Below are 8061 nucleotides of genomic sequence, written 5' to 3'. Positions count from 1 at the left end.
GTGAGAGATAGGGATCAGATTCAACTTTTTTCAAGTGGATACCCAGTTTTCCCATCATAATTTGCTAAAGAGGTTTTCTTTTTCCCAATAAATTGACTGGCACCTTTTGTCAAAAAACAATATGATTTGGATCTATTTCTGGGGTCTCTATTTGTCCCTTTGATCCACATATCTGTTTTTGTGCACATACAATGCTGTTTTGATTATCACAGTTTGTAATATATTTCACGTCAGGAAGTGAGATGCTGCCCACTATACTCTTGCACAGGATTGCTTAGGCAATACAAGATCTTTTATGATTTCAGACAAATACTATGATTGTTTTTTTCTCTATCTGTTAATATTGTCTCTTGTAATTTTATAGGGATTGCATTAAATATATAGATTAATTTGGATAGAATTGCCATTTTTTTAGAGGTTTTTGCTATAGGGCACATGTTCTCACCAGAAAGAAAGAGAAAAACAGAGAGACAGAAAGCGAGAGATCACCCCCCAGGGAGGATGGCCATGAGCAATCCCTTCTCCTCCATTCTCCTCTGGATTTTGGGCATGCACGCACACGCATCTGGCATGAGTTTAAGCCACCAGGTCCAGGACTCAAACCACGGTCGACTACGTGGGAATCAAGTGACAGCCATTACGCCAACTGCTGGTCCCTAGAATTGCCATTTTTATTATGTTAATTCTTCCAATCCAGGAACAAGTGATGTCCTTCCACTTTTTTGTGTCAATATCTTTTTTAAGATTTTTCATAATTTTCCTTGTAGAGATCTTTGACTTCCTTGGTTAAATTAATTCCTAGTTAAGGGAAAGGAGATTTCTTTTTTCAGTTCTTCCTCTGTCTGCTTATTGTTTTTCTATAGAAATGCTATAGAGTTTTTTAAGTTGATTTTGTATCCTGCTACTTTACTGTGTTCATTTATTACCTTCAGAAGTCTTTCCATGAATACTTTGGTATCTTCTATGTATACAATCCTGTCATCTGCAAATAGAGATTATTTCAGTTTATCTTTTCCTATTCGAATGCTATTATTTAATTCTCTGTCTGATCTCATTGGCTAGGACTTCCAGCACTATATGAAAAGGAGTGGAGATAGAGGCAGCCTTGTCTTGTACCAGTTTTTAGTGGAAAAGCTTTCAGCTTTCCCCCATTCAGTATAATGTTAACTATAGATTTTTCATAGATGGTTTTTATTATGCTGAGAAACAATCCTTCTATGCTGATTTGCTGAAGTCTTAATCATGAATGGATGTCCTTTTTTTGTCAGTTGCTTTTTGTGCACCAATTGAAATGATCATATGATTTTATATTTCTTTTTGTTCATATGGTGTATTACATTTATGGTTTTGAATTTGTTGAACCACTCTTACATCTATGGAATAAAGCCTACCTGGTTGTGAAGAATAATCTTTTTTATGTGTTGTTGGATATGATTTGTTAGTATCTTGTTGAGAATTTTTGCATCTATATTCATCAGAGACATTGGTCTATAGTTTTCACTTCTTGTCATATTCTTCTATTTTGGGAATGAGGGTGATGAAGGCTTCATAAAATAAATTTGGGAGGTTTTCTTCCTTTTGTATCTTTAGAAATTGTTTGAAAAGAATGAGTGTTACCTCTTCTTTAAATGTTTTGTAGAATTCAGAAGTGAAGCCATCAGGACCATGGTGTTTCTTGGGAGGTTACTGATTCAATCTCATTGATTGTGATGGATTTTCTATGTCCTCCTGAGTCAATCTTGGTAGATTATATGTGCCCATGAATTTGTTCATGTCATCCAGGTTTTCTTGCTTGTTGGCATGTAGGCACTTTTATATACTTTCGGAGTGTCCCATAGAGTACGGGAACTCGTGCACTCTTTATCATTGGTTTCTATGAATCTTTTGGGTTCAATTTCAATCTCTTCAGTAGTTGTGAAGTCATTAAGGAGTAGGTTATTTAGTTTCCATATATTCGTGTATTTTTTATGTTTTTTTCTGAAATTGATATCTGGTTTAATTCCATCGTGGTTGGAGAAGATGCTGACTATAGTTTCTATGCCTCTTAACCTGTAAAGGCTTGATTTGTGCCCTCTCATGTGGTCAGTCGTTGAGAAGGATCATTCGGGGGTGAGAAAAATGTGTATTTTGTGGGGTTTTGGTGGAAAGTTCTATAGATGTCTGTCAAGTCCACCTGATTTATGGTTCTGTTTAGGTCCTGAATCTCTTTGGTTATTTTTGTCTTGTTGATCTGTCTAAAGGAGATAATGGGGTATTGAGGTCCCCAACAATTAGTGTGTTGCAATCGATATCTCATTTAGATCTAGCAGTCTTTCCTTTACATATTTTGTAATTCCTGAATTGGGTGTATAGATATTAATGACCCTTATAGCTTCTTGATGAATTAGTCCTTTTGCTATTATATCATGTCATTCTTTGTCTCTTCTTAAAGTTTTTGCCCTAAAGCTCATGTTGTCTGAAATCAGTCTTGCAACTCTTGCTCTTTTTTGGTTTTTGATTGCATGGAATATCTTTTTCCAGCCCTTCACTTTTAGTCTACAAAATGTCTTTATCCATGAGATGGATTTCTTGTAGGCAACAGATAGAGGGTTTCTGGGTTTTTTTTTGTTGTTGTTGTTGCTGTTGTTTGTTTGCTTTTTAATCCATTCAGTCAGTCTGTGTCTCTTGATTGGAGAATTTATTTTTATTATTATTTTTTAAATAATTATTTATTTAATTTTATTTATTCATTCACATGTTTTAATTTGACTAAAGAGAGACATAGAGAGAGAGAGAGAGAGGGAGAGTGAGAAAGCAAGTCATTTTTCTCTTATTTCTGTCTATCTCTCTTTAATTTTCCTGGTATTGGACTCCCTTCAGAGTTTCCTGAGGAGCTGGTCTGGAGTTGGTGAATTCTTTCAGGTTTTGTTTATCCATGAACGTTTTTTGCTTTTTTTTCCTTATGAACGAAAATCTTACCAGGTATAGTAATTTTTGTTGAAATTGGTTTTTTATTTAACACTGAATATATTTCTCCATTCTTTCTTTGCTTGCATTTTCTGATGAGAGGTCCGGTGTTAGCCTGATGAGATAACGTTTGTAAGTAACTTGAAATTTCTCTTGTCAATTTTAGTATCTTGTCTTTGTGGTTTTTGTCAGTCTGGCTATGATGTGCCATGGAGATCTTCTTGGGTTGATTCTATTTAAGGTCCTTTGTATGTCTTGTGTCTGGATGTTTATATGCTTCTCTAAGCTTGGAAAGTTTTCTTTCAGGATTCATGGAATAGATTGTCAATGCACTTAGTTTTTCCACCTTCTAGGTTACCAATTATTCAGATGTTTGGACATTTAAGGGAATCTAGTATTTCTCATATATTATCTTAATATTTTTTGTTGTTTTTTCTGTCTTTTTGACATTTTTTCCCTAGGTCAGAAGTTTCATCTTCTACAACTGAGATTCAATGTTCTACTTGAACATTGGCTCATACTTACAAGGGAGGTTTTGATTTTCTGTATTTCAGCCTTTATCTCTAATAGCACTGTTTGAATGTTTTTTTTTGTGGTATCCATTTCTTCTTTCAAATCATGAAAGGACTTCCTTATCTGTGGTTCATTGTCTCTTTTGCATCTTCTGGAGTTCATTGTCTCTTTTCTCTTGCATCTTATTAAGTTTTGCCACTATGAATATTCTGAATTATTTATCTTTTTCATAAGTTCCATCGTGGGGTCTGTGGATGATGAGGAATTGTTCTTTTCCCTTGAGTGAGACATATTTTCTTGGTTTCTCATATTTCTTGTGCCTCTGCAATGGTTTCTGGTCATCTGATGGATTATACATATTTTTAAGTTTCTTTGAATTAATTTGAGCATTTAAAGGTGTACAGGAAGGGGGCTGGCTGGTGGCAGTGGTTAAAGTGGCTGGACTCCCACGTAGCCAACTGCGGTTTGAGTCCCGAGCCTCATTGCTTGCTTTTTCATTTCCTCTCTCTCTCTCTCCCTCTCTGGTCAAATTAAAATAAATAAATACATAAATAAAGTTTAATAAAATAATTCTTAAAAAAATAATGAAAGATGTATGGGAGAATGTGATTCATGAACTCTTTGTAGCCCTGTCTCCCTGACGCTCACTCTGTAAACTGCACTTTTGTTGCTGGGACTGGATGTTCTCCTCCCAGATTCTGGAGCTGATGACTAGAGTGCTCTGATTCCAAGGAAATCACTTGCCTCAGTCTACATACTTCTTTCTGCCATGCAGAAGCTGGGAAGAATGGTAGAGCAGGAGTTGGAAGTAAGAAGGACTTGAACCTATAGCAGATGATTAGAGTATACAGATTCTAAGGCAGTCTCTGGCCTCCGTCTGTACAGTCACTTTTGCTGTGCAGGAACTAAGCCCCTATAGACCCATTTTTAATATTACTATAAGATACAGTTATTCTTCAATTCTCTCTCCTTTTTTAAAGTTTAATTATAATTATTATTTTATTTTACATTATTATATTTTTATTTATTTATTTAAATTTCACCAGAGAGGGCAAGAACAAGAGAGAGAGGGAAAGTGAGAAAGCAAGCCGCCAAGTCTGGGACTTGAACCATGGTCAGCCATGTGGGAGTCCAACGCCCTTAACCACTACTCCACCTGATGGGCCCTCTTCAATTCTCTCTTTAATCAACAGTTGCTCAGCATTTGTTGCTGAGATGCATATAAATTAGACTCATACATGTTTTTGGAGAAACATATTCCTGTCCTTTAGAATATGCATCTCAGTTTGCAAATGCATATTCAGTAGTGTGATTATCTACTTAATATTTTTTTCTCCCCTTCCATACAGTAAGGGCACTGAAAGAATGAACTGTGTATGGTTTTACCTACCACTACATACTCAGCAGCTAGCATAGGGCCTCATCAATGATAAAAGTTTGGGACCAGCAGTTAGCATAATGGCTATGTCGCTGGACTCCCATGTAGTTGACTGAGGTTCAAGTCCCAGACCCGGTGGCTTAAACTCACGCTGGGCACGTGTGCATGCATGCCCAAGATCCCAAGAGGAGAATGGAGGAGAAGGGATTGTGGCATGGCCATTTTCCCTGGGGGGATGATTTCTTGCTTTCTATCTCTCTGTCTCTATCTTTCTGGTGAGCGCACGTGCCCTATAGCAAAAATCTCTCAAAAAAAATGATAAAAGTTCAAGAAATATTTGTTGAATTAATAAGGAAATAGATTCACACAATTCTATGTTTCAAACTAAATTTTAGTACAATATTATTTTGTCATAACATAGTTTTTTTTAAAATTCAGGCAAAGAAAGGTGAAGAAATATAATTCTCACAATAATAGTACTTTAATATTTTGTCAGCACTGTGGTTTTTACATACTTATAAATAATTTGTAGGGGCCAGCAGACAGCGTGGTGATTAAGGACACTGAACTCTCACATGGCTGACCACGGTTTGAGTCCTGGATCTAGCAGCTTGCTTTCTCACTTTCCTCTCTCTCTCTCTCCTGCTTTCTGACGCTGTCCCTTTCTGGTCAAGTTTTAAAAAATAAATAAATAAATGGATAAGTGAATTTAAATAAAATAATTCTAAAAAAAATCTTTAAAAAAAATTAAAGATTTTTAGTGACTCTATATAGGGCACCCCTGGATGGCCAGTGTCTTTTTTGTTGTTGTTGTTCCTTTTTATTTTAAGAGAGATTTTTTTCCTATGGGATGCGTGTGGTAACTAGAGAAACAGAGAGACATAAAGAGAGAAGTCTCCTTCTCTCTCTCCAAGGGGGCAGGGATGATTACAACACAATTCCCTTCTCCTTCATTCTCTTAGGATCTTGGGCATGCATGCACACACACTCAGCACACTCAGTGTGAATTTCAAGCCACCAGGCCCAGGACTCTAACGACAGTTGGCCATGTGGGAGTCCAGTGCCTTAACCACTATACCACTTGTTGACTCCACCCAGTGTCTTTGTGAAAGTAATAAGAGCTTCTGGTTTCAACAAAGCTTGACTCATGTTCTATCAGACATATTTAACTTCCTTACAGCCAAAAACAACAACTTTGGATTTCTGAACTCTGTGTATTATAACACAATTTTTAAACACATTCAATGTTAATCAACAATAATTAAAATATTAGTCTGTACAGGGTTTCAAAAAGTTTATGAAAAATGTAATTAAAATAAAGCTTTATTTTGATACAAAGAAATTTGAAATGTGTTCATAGTTTTTTCATAATACATATTTTCTAAAAACTTTTTGAAGACCTCCATGTACATTTAACTACTATAATAACATTTTTATTGTTCTCATTATATTATGTCTTCTTTTTAATCCTTTCTGAATTTTATAGAAAGAATTTTCTTTCTACCATATGGATCTCTGTAACTTTTCCAATTAAGACTCTTTGAAATTTTATGATTTTGTACAGAATAAGGCATGAATTAATTATCATGGTATTGCATATACTTCAAAAGCTAATATTAATTCACATTTCTAGCCTCTATTACACTACTCTCTAGTAGTGTTTGGTGTTTTAGAATACCAAATGCTCAAAGTTAATTAAACATATTTATAAGGCCTATGGCAATCGTACTTTCTAAAAGCTGTTTTTGTTTTAAATTAAGCTATTTCAGATACCTTTAAATGTGTCCTGTAAGAGTGCAGTATAGTTGGTTAGTTTACTCACAAACTATTATAACCATGACCACCCATCCCAAAACATTTTAGTTCCTTGAAAAGAAACCCTATCTCCAGACTCAATTCTTCTCCACCTCCAGATGTTGAAGGCAGCATTCTATTTTCTGCCATTATGGATTTACTTATTCTGGACGTTTTGTACAAGATTATGACATCTATGGACTTTTGTGTCTCTTTTACTTAACGTAGTATTTTCAGGTTTTGGCTATGTGGTAGCACATATCAGAATATCATTTCTTTTTATGACTGAATAATATTTTGTTGTATGGACAAACCAAATGTTGTTTACACATGCATCAGTTGATGAACATTTGATTTATTAGTACCTTTTTGCCTATTATAAATATTGTTGCTTTAAATGCTTTGAGGATAATTCTTGGACCATATGATTTTAATTGTCTCACGTAAAGAGTATAAGTGGAATTTCTACATAATATGGTAAAATAATGCTTAGCTTTTTTTTTTTTTTTTTTTAGCAAGAGAGATTTTTTGCTATAGGGCACATATGCTCTCCAGAGAAACAGAGAGACAGAAAGAAATAAATCACCCCCAGGGAGGATGGCTACACTCAATCCCTTCTCCTCCAGTCTCTTCTTGGTATTTTGGGCACACACACAGACACACCTGGTGTGAAGAATTTTAAACTACCAGGTCTGGGATTTGAAATTTTTGACTACATGGGAGTCCAGCAATGCAACCATTTTACCACCTGCTTTTAGTATTAGCTTATTCAGTAAAAGAAGCCAGCTGAAATTTTGATATAGAGTGTGCTAAATTTTTAGAACAATTTAAGGTGTATTAGAATTCAAAATTATGTTTTCTACCTCATGAACCCAGGATGTCTTCATGGGCTTAGATTGTCTTTATTTTATTTTAAGAATGTTTTGTAATTTTCAACGTGTGATTTGTTCACTTTTGTAAGTATTTTTACTCTTCCTAGTGCCATTATAAATTTGGTTATTTTATTTATTTTATTTGTAATTATTTATTGTAACTATACAATTAATTTTTGCATATTAATAATATACTTACAAGCTTGCTGAACTAATTTATTAATTCTAATAATTTTACAGTGATTCTTTAAATTTTTTTTAAGAGAGATTTTGGTATAGGGAGCATGGGCTCACTGGAGAGACAGAGAGACACAGATATAGAAAGTAAGAAATCACCCCCTGGGTGAATGGTCACACCACAATCCCTTCTCTTCCATCCTCCTCTTAGTATTTTGGGCACACATGCACACATTCCCAATGTGAGTTTCAAGCCCCTGGGTCTAGGACTGGAATTGCTGTCAGCACTGGGGGAGTCCAGTGATGTAACCATTATGCCATCTGCTGGTCTTGATATTTTTTTATACATAAATTCACAGCAGCTGTGAATAGAGGTAATTT

The sequence above is a fragment of the Tupaia chinensis genome, unplaced genomic scaffold (genome assembly GCF_000334495.1).
Source record: "Tupaia chinensis unplaced genomic scaffold, TupChi_1.0 Scaffold000547_1, whole genome shotgun sequence".
Lineage (NCBI taxonomy): Eukaryota > Metazoa > Chordata > Mammalia > Scandentia > Tupaiidae > Tupaia > Tupaia belangeri.
Note: the sequence above shows the minus strand (reverse complement) of the source record.